Raw genomic sequence first — 17,667 nt, 5'->3', positions numbered from 1 at the left:
GAAGAGCCTCTCACTGTGTGTGGGTAGGTCCCTTCCACCTCTGGAGTTCTGTGGTTTGTGATTGTGCCTTTTAATTCCTCCCATCCAAGTCTCTGATGCTAAGGTGGATTTTCAGGAGACCCTTCTCTTAGAGCAGTTGTCATTGGCAACAGAAGGCTCAGCTGAAGCGCTGTTTCTCTCTGCAGCTACCCACCTCCCTTCCCTGCCCACTGTGGAGGATTTGGCAACGAGCTTTGGCCGTCTTGCTGCTGTTTTCTTTTGTCTGGCTTTATTTTTCTTTATGGTGTATCATGTATTTCAGTCTCTCTCCCAGGAGGGCGACCGGCAAATTTTCCATAGCCCTCTGCTGATGCAAAATGGAAGAGCACTAGGTAAATGCAGACTAATTCAGAAAAGTTCACAAGTGCAGAGAAAACCACGGGAAGCCTGCCCTGCAGGATGGGAGCAGGTACAGAAGGAGGAGGAGGCTCCCGTGAAGTCTGGACAGGCACTTGTCTCTCCCGCCGGCTCCCATGTTCTCCAGCGTCCTGGTGATTGGTCCTCATTCAGACGCTTCTCTCCAGGCCAACTCAGGGCTCAGACCAAGAGACCACAGGACATTTCCCCATGTGGAGAAACGTCGGGCCTACCATTATCATACCTTCCCTTATAACAAAGAAAACTGGCCAATGGGAGCAGCTAGGTGGCGGAGTAGATAGAGCACCAGTCCTGGAGTCAGGAGGACCCGAGTTCAAATTTGGCCTCAGCCACTTGATACTAGCTGTGTGACTGTGGGCAAGTCACTTAACCCTACTGCCTAGCCCCCCAAAAAAAAGAAGAAGAAAAGAAAAGAAAGAAAGAAAGAAAACCAACCAAAGTCCTGTGGTTCGTGTTTCAGGAAGTTTCCTAAAGTGCTCACTTGTGAGCACTTCTCCAAACTGTTTTGTCCACACTGTTCATTGACTTTTCTTTGTGTGTATTATTTACCACAAGGAGAATGAATCTCCCAATCCAGCATTTCATGAGCACCTACTATGTGCCGGGCAATGTGGTGTGAATATGGCAGGTTGGCCAGGGTTAGCCCACAGCCTGTTTTGTGCCCTAGAGAACAAAGAGATTTTGGTTCAGGTTTTTTTTCATTTTTTTTTTAATAAAATAACTCTTTTTTTTAAGGTAAACACGATTTTCAACCTGCAGTTTGTCGACCCCTGGTGTACTGGCTAAAGGAGCTAAGCTCCAAGTTAAGAAGACCTGGGTTCACATTCTGCCTTGGACAGTTCTGGCTCAGTGACCCTGAACAAGTCATTTGCCGTATCAATGAGTCAGGCAGCTGCCTTAAGATGAAGTGGCAGAGACGGTGCTGCCTGCCTTGGTAGAGGGAGACGCTCCGTCTGGAAGTTCCCATGTCAGTAAAGTCCCAGTCCTGCAAACCCCTACCCCCCAACTCCCTCTAGGCACTGTGCTAGGCTCTGGGAAAACAGACATCAATGAAACACTTCCTGCCCTCTGGGAGTTTATATTCTATAGGAGAGATAGCATGTATGTGCCTAGATGAATACACACACACACACATACATGCATATATGCCCACATAATACATGCAGAATAAATGAGGTAAGCTCCCCGAAGGCAGGGACAGCTTCCTTTTTGGCTTAGCTTCATGGTGGCCTGGCAACAAAACAGTGGAACTGAATTGGGTTAAATTCTTGGGGGAAGCCTGCTTCCTAACCAGCCCCCAGGGTTAAGTTGTTAACTTGCATTTCTAGTCTCAGAATGCTGAGCAGAGCCCCGTTTTAAACCTTGGCCATGGCAATGTTATACGGTAGAAGCACTAGACTGATTTTTCCCTAAACATTTATCAAGCTCCTACTATGTGCCAGTCAATTGGTCGAGGAGACTGAGTCTCAGACTGTTCATATCGCTTCCTGGTCGCCTGTTTACAAAAACCTGGCTTGTGAGGCATCTGAGATCCCAAAGACTTGATCCGTGATGCTGGTGGAGGGAGCCACCATTACAAATGTGGAGGCAGGCAGGCTGTCTTCTTGCTGAATACCCTTCCTGTGCTACTGTAAACATACAGTGCCCTACAAGAGCCTCATTTCATTCCACTCCCGAGCTTGAATCACCAGACTGGCCTGAGTCAGGCCTGGCCCAAACATGCCCTGGGGCCCAAGGAATCCTGGCAGGATTGAGGTAGATAAAGCAAGAAGGACCTTCCATGCCCAAGTCCAGGGGCTCTGAGAATTGTAGTCTGTTCGTACACACTTGCAATTCATTCTCTTTAGTTTTCAAATTTGTGGGACCTGTTGGGAACACCCCTTTGGCGTTCATTCTCATCCGTAGAGTATTTGTTCTGATTCTTCTTCCCCCCCCCTCAGGAATCCAAGGCGTGGAGAGGTTACCTCTCCCACATGCCTGTACCCAGAAATCTAGCAGAAGCCAAAGCTGAGAAACTTTCAGTGTTGTTTCCTGGTCCAGGCTCCCAGCGAGGCGCTTCCTGTATTCTACCCCTAACTGTCAAGCCTGGCTCCTTTTTGCAGCGGACATAACCCAAATATTTGTATAATGACTCTGGAGTCTCGTGGCTGAGTGAGAGAAATCCTCCCTTCCCCCCACAACTCCCCCCCCAACAAGAAAAAAAGAAAAAAAAAGGATGATACATCTTAGAGAGCTAAATGTCCGCCAGATTTGTTATTTTAACCATCTGATTTCTCAGTCCCTCAGAACCGTCAATTAATTGGGATTTTGGAGAATTAAAGTCCTCCTGGAGAAACAGTGCAATGTGGACTTGGGGTTCAGAAGAACTGGGTTCAGGTTCTGCCTAGGACTCATTGCTAGCTGAGTGACCCTGGGTAAATCCTCAGCTCTCTAGCCTTCAGTTTCCTCATCTGTTCAGCTGGATGGCCGCTCAGGTCCCTTCCAGCTCTAAATCTGTGGTCCTCTGATGCTTTGCTTTAACCCAGAGGTAAAGTTAGGTCAAGAGAAAGCTCTAGAAGGTCCTCTGACAGCTCAGTGAGGCTTCAGGTCTGGGCAGCATGCCTGCCATCTGAAAATCAGCCTGGCCAAAATTGGACCATTGGCCGAAGGGTGATGAATTTGCCAGCCTAGCATTGTTTGAATCAGTCAGTCAACAAGCATTTCTTAAGTCTTTGTTAGTGCCCCAGCACCCTGCTAACCTTTAGGATGCAAAGAATAAGCCAAATAAGTCCCTGCCGTTAAGGAAGCTTCCATTTGAAAGAGGGAGATGATGTATGCATAAACACTGAAGGCTTGTCTCTAGAGATTTTGATTTGCATGAGTGGAGGGAACATCCCTTATACCATTAAAACCTTGGGTCCTTTAAGTATTAGAGGGGGTATTATACTTAATGCACCAAGGGCAAATGGTGGGGGGGAAGTGGTCGATATCAGGGATTCATTTGTTCATTTTAAAAGTCAATTCCAATACAATAAATATTAAGCACCTACTATGTGCCAGGCACTGAGCTAAGTGCTGGGATACCATTAATAAAAAGATAGTCCCTGTCTTCAATAAAAATGCGGGCTGTCCACAAATTTCCTTGTTTTATTTTTTCTAACATTAAGAAACTATTGCTGGGATGCTATACCTGTCTCCTGTTGTGTGATATTCATTTTGGACCGGGCTCAGTCCTGGGGAGCTTGTCCTCTAATGAGAAGGGTTAGACTCTTTGGCTCATTAACCCTAACCCCAGCATATGGGAAAAGCTTTATTTGTGACTTAGGTTATGGCTCACATCTGGTGTTTCACCAAAAGGGGGAGTAAAAAAATACTTAATGCAAATCAGGTATGGGCAGATAATTTAATCCCACGCACAAAAGAAATGCTAAACATAAAAGACACATAGCTTGCATAAACAGAATGATTTTAAAACAGGATGTAGAAACAACTTATTACTACTGTTACAGTCTGGTGGGAGGCTGATACTTAAGCTTAATCAGAACCTTTTTGCAGGACTGCTGACTGAGCCCTGTATGTTTCACCTCTACTCTACACTGTCTAAACAGCGTCCAGGACAAACCTGCTGATTAACAGCTTGCTCGGGCTAATCCTTTTGTTGATGACCTTCCTCTCCAAGAACACTGCAGTAGTGGCCGTGGATTTCTCTCAGCCACTGTTCAACTCTTAATTGGATGGGATGGCTCAAACTCACAAGGTTACCTCCATACCTGTAGCTGTCCATCTTGATAGAGGTACTGACTCTTTCACAGAAGAGCAAGAAAGAAAAAACACAAAAGTAGCCTCCAAAACCCCAGGCTCAATCCTGCTTACACAAAACTTGTGCTTAGACCTTCTTGGAGGCTAGGGATTGGGGGTGATGTATGGCATAGTGCCAGCTGCACCCTTCTCTTTCCCCCAATCCTTTACCGGGAAGCAACTTGACACTATTTGGAGCCAGAAAGAAAAATAGTAGGAGTCTCCATCAACTCAAAGTACAAAGCTTTGAGCCCTGAGTCATACATGGTAGAAGGTAGGCTCCAAACTCCTACCTGGCCAAGTACAACCCTGAGTGGCAGCTCTGAGCCTGCTCCAAGGGATGGCCCCGAGGAGCCAGTCCAACCTTGCTACACTTTGAATGCTTTATTTACTTTCATGTATGTACATGCTCATTCTCCCAATAGAATGTAAGTGCCCTGAGGGCAGAGGTAGTTTCATTTCGCTTTGTGTCCATAGAATCTTCTCCAGTGGCATAACACATACAGGCGCTTGAAGGCTTGCTGAATGTCTGATTAATGGGTACTATACCATAAGAACTTGGGTCACTGCAGTGACCTGGCCTTGGAGAAACAGTAAACAATATTTAATCACATTGTACCTTCCTAAGGTAGGAAGGACTATCCATGGCAGGCAGAAGGGTTTTCTTTAAGCAAGGTTGGCTCCAGTAGAAGCCCTAGATTTAGAGATATAAGAGGGCATCTAATCTCCCTCCTTCACGAGTCAGCTGAGGTCCAACAAAGTGAAGCATTTAGCCCAAGGTGACTCAGGTAATAAGTGGTAAAGCGTGGTCTCAGACCAGTTTCTCTGACTGAGTCCACAGATGTTTCCCGTGCACCACAACATGGCCCCATTCCTCCAATCCTTGGAATTCCCACTGGCCTTCCTCCTGTGTACTGTGTTGCCGATCAGGGATTCATCCATCTGGGTAGGGTGGGGAAACTCATAAGCCAGGATCGAGTGACTTCATAGCATTGTTTATTTGAGGTCCGACTTAGTGAAAATCGTCTGGAATGTGGCTTATTTCAGGAAGAGTTGGAAAGTTTCCCTTCTGGGCTGCTATGTTTTTCAGAACATGCCCTTGTAGGTTATATGACGAGAATATTTCAGCATGATAACTCTGTCCAGATCTTTGCTCTGTAGTTACCTGAATGGTTTCCTGTGGGCTTTCAGGATAGTAGGAAACAGATGTCGCCTAGGTTGTATCTGTGCCCCCATCGTGGTGGTAGGTGAATTCGTGGTGGAGGTGCACACACATGGATAGACACAACATTCATGGAGGAAGGGGGGAGGTCATTTATACTGTACGTTCCAAAGGAGGAGGGGGTGGAGGGTGGGAACCTCACAGACTTGACTGAAGAATTTTACCACTGTGTCCAAGGTTGGAAGCGTTTTCACACACTCTGTTCAGTGGAATCCAGAGGTGTTTAAACAAACGTAGGTGCCGGGACTAGGCATGCACAAGAGCTCTCTCGTGGCTATACACTTGCTGAAGTTAAAAGAGCTAGGTAAGGGGTATACATAGGGCTTTATAATAGGATGTTCTGGTTTTAACTGAACTCCTAATTTCCCTTTATGGTGTTTCTTAATTTTATTTAAGTGGCAAAAAATAAAGCAAAATCACATTTTTGAAACTAATAATGAATTTTAAAAAACAACATAGGATCATCAGTGGAGAGCTGGGAAGGACCTCAAAGGCCATATAGTTCAGCCTCCTTGTTTTATACATGAGGAAACTGAGGCCCCGCGAACTGGCATGACTTACCCAAGGTCATACAGAATGTAAGCATGGGGGAGGGATGCGAATTCTGATCTTGCCCTTTGTACAAAGAAAGCATAGGGGGCAACTAGGTGGTGCAGTGGATAGAGCACTGGCCCTGGGGTCAGGAGGACCTGAGTTCAAATGTGGCCTCAGACACTTGACCCTTCCAGCTGTGTGACCCTGGGCAAGTCACTTAACCCCAGTTGCCTCTCTCACACATACACACGAAGTAGAGACGGAGGGCACTAAGGTTATAGAGGCCTGGCAAAGCCTTCTTAAAGAAATGGTAGAGTGTTCTAGACTGGGAATCAGGAGATCTGGGTTGGAATTCAAGAGCCGCCACTTACTAAGTGACAAAAGTGAAGTAGCATTAACCTTTGTGAACCTCCAAGCCCTGGTCTGTAAAATGGGAAGGAGTGATGGCTGCCTCTTGGGATTGTTGAGAAAAGGGCTCTCTTTGCTAGCCCCCAAGGGCAGTGGAAACATGAGCCGCTGTTAGGCAGTCACATGTAAAACTGTTCCTGTGCTTTTTCTTAGCAAGCTCTCCTTCTTGGGGAGGAAATGACCAGAATGACACTAGTTGTCGTTTCTGTAGCAGAGCTCTTAACGAGCTCAGTCTCCTTTGAGCCCTTTGAGAGAGGTGCCGTGGGCATTCTCGATCTCCCCGTTTCACAGTGAAGCTCGGCTGAGTTTGACTTGGCCAGAGTCAACCAGCGCGGAAGACTCGGAGGCAGGATTCAAACGCCACGCTTCCTGACGCCCGGGCCAGTGCTCTGGCCGTTATGGCAGGTGGTCGCCAAGGTGAGGAGCAGAAGCCCACACTAATCCTTAATCCACTGGAGAAGGAAATGGCAGCCGACTCCAGGATCCTTGCCAAGCAAGCGCCACGGCCACTGGGGTACACAGGGCCCCGAAGAGCAGGACACGGCTGAAAAACAGCACAAAGCACAGAGCAAATCCTTTGTTGTCCTTTCACCTTGCTTCGTGCCCTCATCACCTTTTCTTTCCATACCAACCTTGTAATCTGCCTCATCCATTCAGAAAGTGATTTTTTGATTAAATCTGGGGTTTGGACCCTGATACCTTTGGTTTTGTTTTTTCAAAGTTTGACCATCCTAAGAGTTGTCAAAGTGAACTCAGCATGAGGACAATGTGTCATGATCGTAATTTTCAGAATGGCAGGCTGGACAGCTACCTGGCCTTGGACTTGAGGAGATCTTGGTTGAGCCTCACCCTTGGCCCATGGTGACTGCGATGGGAGGGCACTGAGCCTCTCAGGGTGCCCACCAAACTCTCTGAGGCTGTCAGTTCCTGAGCAGGTGCTAATCTGAATTAGTGGATGGTGTTCTGCCCTCGGGGCACCCTATAACAATGAAAATATAGGGTCAGCCAGTCAGGGAATCAATCCATAATGTGTTGGACATTGTGCCAGGTGCTGGAAATGCAAAGGGGGTAAAAAAACTGACCCTGCTTCAAAGAGCTGATACTGGGGGGAGTTAACATGTACACACATATAAATGTATGCAAAATACATGTGTAGCACCCTTCCCCGCCTCCCACTCTGGACTCACTCTTCTGATGTCCCCTTCCACCACCAACAAGTGTCTGACTATTCCTCCCTTAGGGATCACAGCTTCTAATATTGTTATTCCTGAGTCCCTAATACAGTGTGTTTGCCAATGTCAATCAACTTACATGACATAAATTAGCTTTTATGAAAGGGTATTTTCTGAGACCAGTAGCTAGAAAGCAGTCACCTCAAAGCAGGAGGCACATTCGCCCATTCCATGCCCACAAGGTCCCTGGGGTGAAGGAGTGGAGGGGTGCCTTGTTACTCGGGCCCCAGAAGTCATTTTCTCCGCTGGCACAGCCCCCACCAGGTTCACCTCTGGCTTGATAGCAGCCTCCTTGCTGGGCTGCATCCACCAGCTCCCTTGACCTCTGAGGGGCTCCTCACCGGGCGTGGCTGCGGCTCTTACCAGCTCCAGTTCCTGAAGGACCTCTGACAGTTCTTCCAACATTTTGAAGCCCATGAGGTAATAACCCGGTTAATTCTGTCTCCAGATATTTATTTCTCTAAGATTAAAAAGAATAAATGAAGTAGAGGCCAAAGAAAGAGTGGTGCCATGCATTCACCTGGCAGCTCATAATTGCTCAAGTCTTGGTTGCCTCAAAGGAAGAGAACCAGAAAAGGTAATGGAGGAGTGTATCAGTCCTTTTGTATTCAAACTTACTGCGTCTCCAGGTTTGCCCACTCTTCAGCCAACCGGAGAGACCCTCAGCACCACACAATGCCAGCTTCTCCACCCCCAGTCCAGTCACTCGGGGCAGAATGGGGCTCAGCAAACCTTCACCTAAGGAAGACTATATGTGCTCCATAGGACGCCCCAGGAAAGGCTAATCCCAGCATGCTCTGAGGCAGTGGGGCCAAGCTCAAACAGAAATGGCGGTCACCCATCTATACAGAAGGATCCCTGCTGGGGCATATTTATTTGGTTTTAAATGTCATGTTTTCCATGTTTTGTTGTATTTTTATTTTGTTAAGTATTTCCCAGTGACATTTTAATCTGGTTCAGCAGGCGCTGTGTTTCTGACTCCTACTCTGACAACTCATTGGCCAATCCTTCTTTTACAAATACCAAAGAGAAACAAGAAATAAAGACAAGGTTAGTGTTTGGTGACCTTAGATTCAAAGAGAGGCCTGATTTCATGCCCACCTCTCACACTTCCTATCTGTGTGACCTTGGACATTTCATTATCCACTATGCCTGTCAGGCAAATGTCCAGGACTAATATCTTCAAAAGCATTTATTAAGTGCCTACCATTTACTAGGGACTGTATAAAGCACCGGGGATTTAAAGACATAAATACAGTATCCTTATGGATGTTTATATCCTACTCTGAAGAAATGGGGTAGGGAAAGAAATAATATTACAAAGAATATTAAATTCAAAATAGATATAATATAGATACAAAGTAACTTCTAGGTAGAAGGTATCCTGTTGGTATGGTCAGGATAGGTTTCCTGTAGAAGGCAGTGCCTTGAGTTGGTCTCAGTCCTACCTAGGCTTAGGCTTAGGATCTGTATTGGTAGAGGGGGTTCTCCACATGGAGGAACTCACAGAAATCATTCATGTATTTGTAGGTTCACATAATCATCTTTATTTTCTTTAAGCTCTCGGTGAAATTTGAACACTTGAGAAAGAATCAGATTTCCCCCTGTCCCGTCCTAATGGGTTTGCTCTCTGAGTTTCACTAAGTAGATATACTCATTTACTGAGACCTCCATTGTGGGTGTCCACAGAGTACCCATTAGGATCCTTTCTTGGACATAGCGTCTGTGAAAGAGAAAGACAGAGAGAGACAGACAGATGCAGACAGGGAGGAAAGGAGGGAGAAGGAAAGGGAGGAGGGAGGGAAGGAGAGAGAGAAGGAAAAGGAGGAGGGAGGGAAGGAAGGAGGAAGAAAAAAGAAAGGATGGAAGGAGGGAGAGAAGGAGAAAGGAAAGGGAGAAGGGAAGGGAGGAGGAAGGGAAGGAAGGAAAGCAGAGTATCTCTGAAGTGTTTTTGCCAAGGACTGTGCTAAATGCTGACAATAAAAATACCAAAATGCGAGAAGATGGAGAAGGCTCTTCAGCTGCACCAAAGTGAGCTACTTTTCCACTGTGGGGGTGCCGGGCTCTGCGGTGAGAGTCATCCAGGGTGACTGCCCTGTGGACTGGAGTCTCAGATTGCTGTTTGTGCACTCTCTAGTTGTTATTATTGGGCATCAGCCGCCCTGCCTCCCCTTTGCTGGTGGCGTTCAGATAGAAAGAGGCTGGGGACGAGCTGCTAGCCTCCCGTTATTTTATGTTTAATCTTGTACAGATTATTGTTCTGGCTGATAAAATGGCCATTTTTTGGGTAGTTGAATATAAAAATACTGGAATCTAAGCTTATCTTCTGTGGGCACACTCAGGATGGTTCAAGTGATGGAATGAATGATGGGCACCTGGGTGTGCTCCCACATGATTTTGATTTCTCTTATTATTTCTGGATAGTTTGAAAGCTTTTCATCCTGTGAAGCTGGGAGATTGGGAGTATTCAGTATGGCGGCATCTATTAAAAGTGCAGTTCTTAGAGGTGTGTGGAGCAGTATTACAGGCAGCAGGCCTCACCTTTGACCCTTCCTCCCGCATCCAAGCGTTTTCACTGTCCCGAGTTCCCTCCTCTCCTCCTTCCTGCTTCCTGGGCTTCCAGGCCCACCTTCTACGAGAAGCTCCCTCTTCTTAGTGTTTGCCCTCCGAGAGCTCCCCTGACTGATCCTGTTTCTAGCCTGTTTGCACATGTCTGCCCCGTGGGAGCTCCTTACAGGCAGGAATCTTTCCCCCTTTTTTGGTTTTCCTAGCATTTACCACGGTGTCTGGCACACAGAAGGCGCTTCGTAAATGTTTATTGATTGATTGATCAGAAGATTCTGTGACTGCAGAGTTGTCTGAGCCTCAGAGAAGTGAAGTGACATTCATGGCTGCACAGCCAACGAACACTAGGTGAGATCCGTGATGAGCGTGTGCTAACCGTAACAGTAATACCCTACATTTGTGCCCCGATGGGGTTCACGCTTCTCAAAGTGCACACTGGATCCCCTCTGCAGCCTGGGAGGGTGTACGAGGTGGGTAGAAGGAATCCCCATTTGACCAGTGAAGACACAGCGGCTCCCAGAGGACCAGTGGAAATATTGGATTCTGCTACTGGCCCGAGGGTATAAAGACTATTCTCTGATCTCTCCTGTCTTATATCTTGTTATTTTATCCTCTTTACCATTTGTTTTTATGACAGAGGAGAGTAAGGCTAAGTATGCCAGCATAAAACAGAGATTCAGACAGAATGAAGCAAAGACCTCCTGACCTTGCCTCAGAAAAACCAATTTTTTAAAAATTGAAAATCCTCATACACATTGTGGATAATAGAAACAGTCAACCTGGTTTGTCTTCTGTATTCAAGGCTTCCTTTTGTCTCTCTCCTACCCCCTTAACTCCACATCTCATAAACTAATGTGGAATTTGAGAGACTTATGGACTGATCCACTCAGTGACCAACCTCAATTCCTTGTAACTCACCATGGAAAGTGCTGCCCACACCCGGACGGAGGTGATGGACTCAGGGGGCAGGAGTCCTTGCTTTTTTGGACAGGGCCAATTTAGAACTTTGTTTACTTGACTTTGCCTATTTGTTCTAAGGGTTTTGTTTTTCTTTTCTTTTTCAGAGGGGGTGGGGCTGGGAGGGAGAGAAGGCAGATTTTTCTTGAAAAATAAATAAAATTTTTGAAAATGAACTAATATTAGAAAAATTCATCCCTTTTTAACAGCATGGAGATGGGAGGAGCTCAGAAAGATGCCAGTGGAATCTGGTTGGGACTGGGGGAGTTTAGGCAGCCAGCCTTTTCCAGGGAGGTTTGGGATGTGTCTTACATTCTGTCTGTAATAGTAGGGGGAGATGTTAGAGCAAATTGCATTAATCTGTTAGTGATTAGGCCTGGCCTGGGACGTCGTCCAGCCGCTGACGTGAGCCAAGAAGAGTGCCTTGCCTCTCTCCAGAGGTCAGCATCTGCCCCAGATCTGGGAGTTTTTGTCTCACCCCTGTTGCCGGGAGAGAAGATGCATCTTTCAAGGTTAATGCCACTAGCTGCTGCCTCAGGGGATTCTATGTAGGCCTGGATGGGAACAGGAAAATAGAGAGAGACCGTGTGTCTGTTAGGGGCAGGGAGTGGGAAGGAGGTCCTAGGGGAAGCGATCCCCTCAGACCAGGGAAATGATCATGTGTGTGGCTGGTGTCCCAAGGCACCTGAAATAGGTCGGTCTTTAAGACATACTTGTCTTAGAAGTCATTCGAAACCCCAGGAGCTGGAGAAGCTGCGTGTTGGCTGTTTTCTTTCTTTTGCCTTTTGCAAATTGATTACAGGTTTCCAGGAAAGAAAAAAACAACAGGCCTGCTTGCTGGAAGTGGTCAGACCTTTCCAAAAGTGTCCTTAATGTGTGATTGCTTTAGTCCCATGTGCTGATTGGATTAAAGCTGAGTAAATCGTTGAATTCAAGTCAGGCCTTTCTAATCGATACCCTTGCTGATGTCCTGGCACAGAAAAGGCCACAGAGATTGGGGCTTCCTCCTGACAATTGCTGGATTTTGAGGATGAAATTTTTTACTTAACTATCTGTCCCACTTTTCAGTATACAAGGTACTTCTTCTTGAGGGAAGAGATTTTGTGTTTTCAGTACTTACCACAGTGTGTCCACAACACACAGTAGGTGCTTAACAAATGCTTGTCGAATTGAACCTAATTTCCTCATAGTAGCCAATGTAGGAGGTCATAAGAATGAATGATCGTGCCCATTTTGACAGGTGAGGACACTGAGCCTCAGAGAAATTGGCTGGCTTGACCCAGCTGAGAAGCATCAGAGGTGGCCTTCTAACTTAGGTCTCGACTTAAAAACCAGTGCTGTTTTGCTGTAATAATTATGTTGTAAAAATAATAGTAGCCACCACTTATGGAAGGTTTGAAATGTATTATTTCACTTGATATTCACAATAACCCTGTGAGGTATTTTTACAGATGATGTAGCTAAAGGCAAAGGGATCTAATGGGATTTGCCCAAGGTCACACAGCTAATGAACGTCAGAGGTGGAATTCAAACTCAGGTCTTTCTGGCCCTGATCCAGCCTGCCATCTGTCCACTACACCCCCTAGTGGCCTGTGCCCTATTCTCCAATCTCTCCTGCGCTAGCCTCCTCAGACCTTCTCAATCCCCTGCTACGCCCTGAAGGCATCCGATGTGTCTAAAACAGGGCTGTCATCATTGCCTCCAAACTTCCCCAGTCCCTGCCTGGGTGCCTTGGAGGTGTCAGCCTCGGCATCCTTCTTGTACTCCCTGCTCTCACTTGCTTCTACCTTCCCAGCGTGGCTAGTCTCACGTGGCTGCCCCGCCTTGGTTTAGGCATTTCATCCTCTCTCACTCGTATTAGTGCCACAGCCCTCCCCGCCTGAAGTCTCTCCCCACTGCTGTCCTCTGCCAAGATGATTTCCAAAGTGCAGGTCTGACCACATCAGCCCCTGCTCAGGGAGCTCCAGAGGCTCCCAGTTTCCTCCAGGATCAACCATGAAGTCATCCATTTTTCAGCTAAAGAGAATCACAACTTGGCCCCTTCCTACCTTTCCAGGCCTCCCACCTTTGCTTCCGGCTGTATACTCTGCTATCCTCATCGTGTTCCTTGCACATCGCCCTCCATTTCCTTGCCCCCTCACAATTTCTGTGCCTTTTCATTTCCTACCTTCCTGTGCGACTCAGTTTAAATCCCACATTCTGCAGGAAGCCCTTCGCTATCCCTTCCCTCCCCTCCCAGATTGCCTTCCATCTATTTTGTATGCAGCCTGTGCTCTTAGTTATTTTCACCAGTAGGATGGCAGCTTTGAGGGTCTTTCCTGGTCTAGATCTTAGCAGTATCTGCCATACACTAAGCACTTAATGAATGCTTTGACTGTCTCACTAATTAATATGTTTTGGAGAAATTGAGAGCTACCTCCCACCATCCACCCCAAATACGCTTTTCTAATGACTGGTGTTGACTTATCTGGGCACAGATTGTTTGCCAATATAGGTAAGTTCCCTGAGGGCAAGTTTTGTTTCATTCTCCCCTTTGTTTCTCCCACACCTGGCAGAGTGCCTGCCACATAGTAAGCTCTTTAAAAAATGGTTGTTCATTGACTCCTTGAAAGGCGAGCTCACAGAGGTGACCTGGAAATGAACAAGCATCAGGAAATTGAAAGTGTCCAGGGAATAGCTTTACGCTCAAGTAGGCCATGCAGTTTTTGCTAATCTTTAACCAGAAGTAGAAACACTTAACACTGTTTCGATTGAAAGTACAACTTTTGAAAACTTGGCTTGCTTACGATGGAATGTTTGTTTTAATGTTCTTGCAGATTTCCTTGACCATTTGAACCTGAAAACACGGTGTCAGACAGCCTCTTATCGGTAAGTCCTTTGTGTTTAATTTTTAAAAGAAAATAACTACAGTTGCACGTGACTCAAGAATTCAAGTGGAATGTTGCTTGACTTGTACTGTAATTAAATGGTTATTCACTCACTTTTGGGTTCTTTCGTAGAATGATTTGTGATGTTTTCCATGGTTGCAGTAAAAAGGTGTACGTTCTTCTTGGTGGCCAAAAAGACCTTTGAATATAGGTCGGAAGCCACTGGGGGAAGAGTGGCTGTACAACAGTTATTGTCATGAGGAAAAAAAGGATCTGAGGGTCTGGGGGACTGCAAGGTCATTATGAGTCCCCTGTTATGAAATGGAAGCCAGATTAAACTACCAGGACCTTAAACTGAATTGAGACACATAGATAGTGTCAAGAAAGTAGAAGGTCTGGTCAGACCTTTGCTTTGGTCAGACTGCATCTGGAATGTTGTGTTTAGGTCTGAGTGTTACATTTTAGGGAAAAGGCTGAAATTTGGATGGATTGTCCATAAGATGACGGGCCAGAACAATAAAAAGGCTGAAAATCATGCCTTATGTGGAAAGAGCTAAGACTTTTTAGCCTGGAGAAGAGATGATCGGGGGCGGTGGAGGTGGAATGAGTCACTGTTTTCATACGTCCGAAGGGCTGTAATGCGTAAAAGGAATTAGGCTTTTTCTGCTTCTCCCCAGTGGACAGACCTAGGAATCATGGGTAGAAACTAGAGAACTATAGATTATCAGTTGAATGTAAAGAGATTTTAAAAAACCTTGCCAACAATCAGGGTATCCAGAAGTCTAATGGACTTCCTTGGGAGCTCGTCCATTCCCAGGTCAGAAATGGATTGACCACTCATGGGGGGGGCTTTGCTTCTGCCAGGCCTTGGTCTCCATGACCTCGTAAGTCCCTTTGAATTCTCAGATTCTGTGATTCTGACATTCCCAAGCCCCAGCTCGTGGCCTCTTATTTCAAGCCCTTCTTAATACATCAGCATTTTAAGATAGCAGAGGAATTTGAACAACTCCCAGGAATTGGCTCTTGGGGATCTGGCCGGTAGCTGAAGAGTGATTGGCCCACTTCTTCCTCATGCCCCTGTCCTCCAGAAATTTCTCCTTCTTATGACCCATTTGCTTGTGGCAGGGTGAGCGAGGTCCTAACTGAATTCTTTAGGGATGAACCTGTTTTTTGGGTAGGAAAATGATGTGTGTTTCAGTGGGGACTATTATAGCAAGTTACAGGCTTCCCTTTCTGTTGCGATTATGGTGAAAAGGGATTTCTTCTCTCTTAGAGCAACATCCCTGTCTGGGATACTAGGACTTGGATACCAGACTGAAATAGGCCAGAATAGACCAAGTGTTCTTTTGCTTTGAATGATTTATTGATTTTTTTTATAACATCGTCACTTCCCAATAACTCCTCACCCCACCACCCATAGGACCTCCCCGTGTAACAGAGAGATGCACAGTAAATCAGCATATTGGCCATATCTGAAAACATGCCTAATTCTACGCCTGTGGTTCACCACCGTTTGCTGAGAGTCAGAAGGCAGACTTTCCTGCTAGTTTTCTGAAGTCAGGACAGGTCAGTTCATTGATGAGAATTCTGAAATCTCCTTGTCTGTTGTTTACGTTGACATTATTGTGGTCATCTTGAAGTTATTATCCTAGTTCTGTTCACTTCTATCTGAACCAGTTCATACAGAACTTCTCAAGTTTCTCTGAATCCTTCATTTTGAGACACCATGCAAACAGTTCTGTAATATAACATGTACCATGTAGCTGGAAAGTCACTAGTGGGGTTATGGGGTGGAGGGCAAAAAAGGCCTCTTGCAGAAGGTGGGGTTGGAGACGAATCTTGAAAGAGGCCAAGGAAGCCGGAAGATAAAAGTGAGAAGAGAGCTTATTCCAGGTGTGGGAGACAGATGCCAGTGAGAAGGTATAGAATTAAAACTGTAGAGATATGTTTCATATTGAATAAAATTTGGGGGGGAAAGAAGGTATAGAATTGGGGGAGATGGAATGTTGAGTCTGAGGAACAGCAGGTAGTCTTGTATCTCTGAAAGGAGAGTGAAGTATGAGAAGACGAGAAAGATAAGAAAGGGGATAGGCTTCTTATATGCTGTTTGCATGTCAGACTTTTATCGGAGATATTTGCTGTGATGATTTTTCTCATTTGACTACTTTTCTTCTTCTTATGGCTGCATTGATTTTGTTTGCATAAAGGCTTTTACAGTTTTATATAATTGAAACTGTCTATTTCATCTTTCCTCATCACCTCTGTCCCTTATTCAGCTAAGAAATTTTACCCTAGCCAGAATTATGCCTTCTTTCATTCTCTAATTTTTAACGCTGCTTCAGAATTTGTTTAGAGCCATTTTTTATCTCCTCTAATTTTTAATGATAGGATCTTTCATATTTAGGTCATGTATTGGAACTTGTTGGGGCATATGGTGAAAAGTGATGCTCTAGAGAGATCTTACAAGTATCACGGGTTGTGGTAATACAGGGTCATGTCCTGAAGGCTCATCAGTGTCATGGATGAGGGCGTAGGTAACTTTAAAGCCAGGTGAACAGTACCCATGAGAGGGCTTCAGTCAATACAGGTAGGCAACACCAGGTGACCAGTGTGGTTTTAAGTAGGCCTAACGGTCTGGGAAATTGGTACGGGGCAGGCAGCCGAGGTTTCCAAGAAGGTGTTTCAGGTCACTGTCCCAGCACGACCAGACCAGAAACCTAAGAAGCACAAGGCGAGAGGCCTATCAGAATAGAGGTGGGCATGGTTAAACCAGTTAACATGAGTCAGAGAGGAGACCTGGGTTCAAGTCCCAGGTTAGGCCTCAGCCCCTTCATTGGTCGATGAATGAGTGGCTCTAGATAATCTCCAAGGCCCCTCTAAGCCTGGGGAGCTGCAAGGGGCCCGTGGAGAGATTTCAGGGGATTCTTTGCTCTTGGATGGGAAAACGTTTTGCCTCTTTATCTTCCCTAGCCTCTAATTATAATTTAGTGCCTCCTTCTATTATAAATCTAGGCAACAAACCAGAAGGGTTAGTGATGACTTCTGACTCTGTGACCAAAGGAAATCACAGATCTCTTTGTATAATGTTGCTTTTGTCACAGATATCTCGAAACAGTGTTTGGGCCCATTATGCCTTTTAAATTACTTTAAAATTATTAAATCTGCCATCAGACATATTACCATTTCGCAAATTGTTCCTTTAATATTTTGATAACTGCATTTCAATATAACTGGTTTCTTTGGCAATCATATATTTAAAAACTTTATTCTGAGAAGGGATCCTTGGGCTTCACCAGAGTGCCGAAAGGGTCCATGACACAAATAAGAGGAAGCATCCTTGCTAGGAGCTTTGATCGTCTCTGGACCGAGGAACTCAAGCTGGGAGGAGCTGGGTCACAGGAGTCAAGCACGGACAGAAGGGGCCAAGCCGGGTTAGCATAAGTGATGACAGTGCAGAGATTTGGTTGATTGCTTCCCGGCTTTTACCCTGCTCCCTGTAGTGTGGGTGGACAAAGGCCAGTGGGGCTGCACTGATGGTCTCCAGGAGGTAGAGCCCTGCACCTGCCAGTTTTCTCAAGTGTGGCAGAAATGGATAATCAGATTTTCCTGTCCTTCCCTTTCTACCAGGGGGCGCCTCACACAGTTGAAAACTCCTGGTGCTTAGTCCTCCCAGTCAGTCAGAAAGCAG

General features: G+C 45.9%; 1 protein-coding gene across 6 annotated transcripts in view; it reads left to right on the top strand.

Annotated features, from left to right (window-relative positions):
- The window catches only part of GNG12 (G protein subunit gamma 12), a 149,937-nt gene that overhangs the window by 38,237 nt on the left and 94,033 nt on the right, over positions 1 to 17,667 (top strand). For 3 of the 6 annotated variants that reach the window (XM_020993002.2, XM_078156709.1, XM_020993001.2), the window contains one exon: positions 13,929 to 13,980. The gene's annotated coding sequence lies outside the window, so the exon portion shown is untranslated. Of the gene's footprint in view, positions 1 to 8,553; positions 8,641 to 10,361; positions 10,504 to 13,928; positions 13,981 to 15,451; positions 15,546 to 17,667 lie in introns of those variants that run through there. The other 3 variants (XM_078156708.1, XM_078156707.1, XM_020993005.2) reach the window with 3 other exon arrangements.

The sequence above is a fragment of the Phascolarctos cinereus genome, unplaced genomic scaffold (genome assembly GCF_003287225.1).
Source record: "Phascolarctos cinereus isolate Bilbo 61053 unplaced genomic scaffold, phaCin_HiC Scaffold_5;HRSCAF=322, whole genome shotgun sequence".
Classification (NCBI taxonomy): domain Eukaryota; kingdom Metazoa; phylum Chordata; class Mammalia; order Diprotodontia; family Phascolarctidae; genus Phascolarctos; species Phascolarctos cinereus.
Note: the sequence above shows the minus strand (reverse complement) of the source record. Positions and strands in the feature narration are given on the sequence as shown.